At 36.7% G+C, this 618-nt stretch overlaps 1 protein-coding gene across 1 annotated transcript in view; it reads left to right on the top strand.

The window, feature by feature from the left end:
• The window catches only part of LOC106875962 (prostaglandin E2 receptor EP4 subtype), a 69192-nt gene that overhangs the window by 65599 nt on the left and 2975 nt on the right, over nt 1–618 (top strand). The gene's annotated exons all lie outside the window — the stretch shown is intronic.

The following is a 618-nucleotide window of genomic DNA, read 5'->3' on the forward strand; positions in this document are numbered from 1 at the left end:
TATACAGGGCGACCGTAAAGTTACTATACAGTTTGGCTGAAAACAACTCTATGATACGGTTGCTGAGACATATGTAAGAAGCCCAAAGAAATCAATTTGCCGTTGCAGTTCAGAAAATGGTATCAAACGAACATCACTGCATAAAATACTTACAAAACTCAATATGAAACCTTACATTCCGCGCCTAATTCACGGACTTCTGGAGAATGATCCTGATCGCAGGCCTCAATTTTGCGAACAGTTTGTAAGTCAAGGAAGCCAAGTTTGTAAGTCAGAAGAAGCCAAGAAATATTGAAGATCTTCGGCAGTTCATTATTGATTCATTTGCTAACTTTGATCCAGTTTGTCACAGTGTGCTTTCACGCTGTCGAAAACGCATTGAAGCTAATGACTTACAATTTGAACATTTATCATAACTGTAGTAAACGAAATTGATTGCCTATATTGTTACAATATTTACTGATGCAATACATACATTTTCTGAAAATCTTTATAGTCTAACCATGATATTCCTTTATTACAAACAAATGTATTGTAACTTTACGGACACCTTTTATACACACACACACACACACACACACACACACACACACACACACACACACACACACACACACA

Source organism: Octopus bimaculoides, chromosome 13, assembly GCF_001194135.2.
Source record: "Octopus bimaculoides isolate UCB-OBI-ISO-001 chromosome 13, ASM119413v2, whole genome shotgun sequence".
In the NCBI taxonomy this organism is placed as follows: Eukaryota; Metazoa; Mollusca; class Cephalopoda; order Octopoda; family Octopodidae; genus Octopus; species Octopus bimaculoides.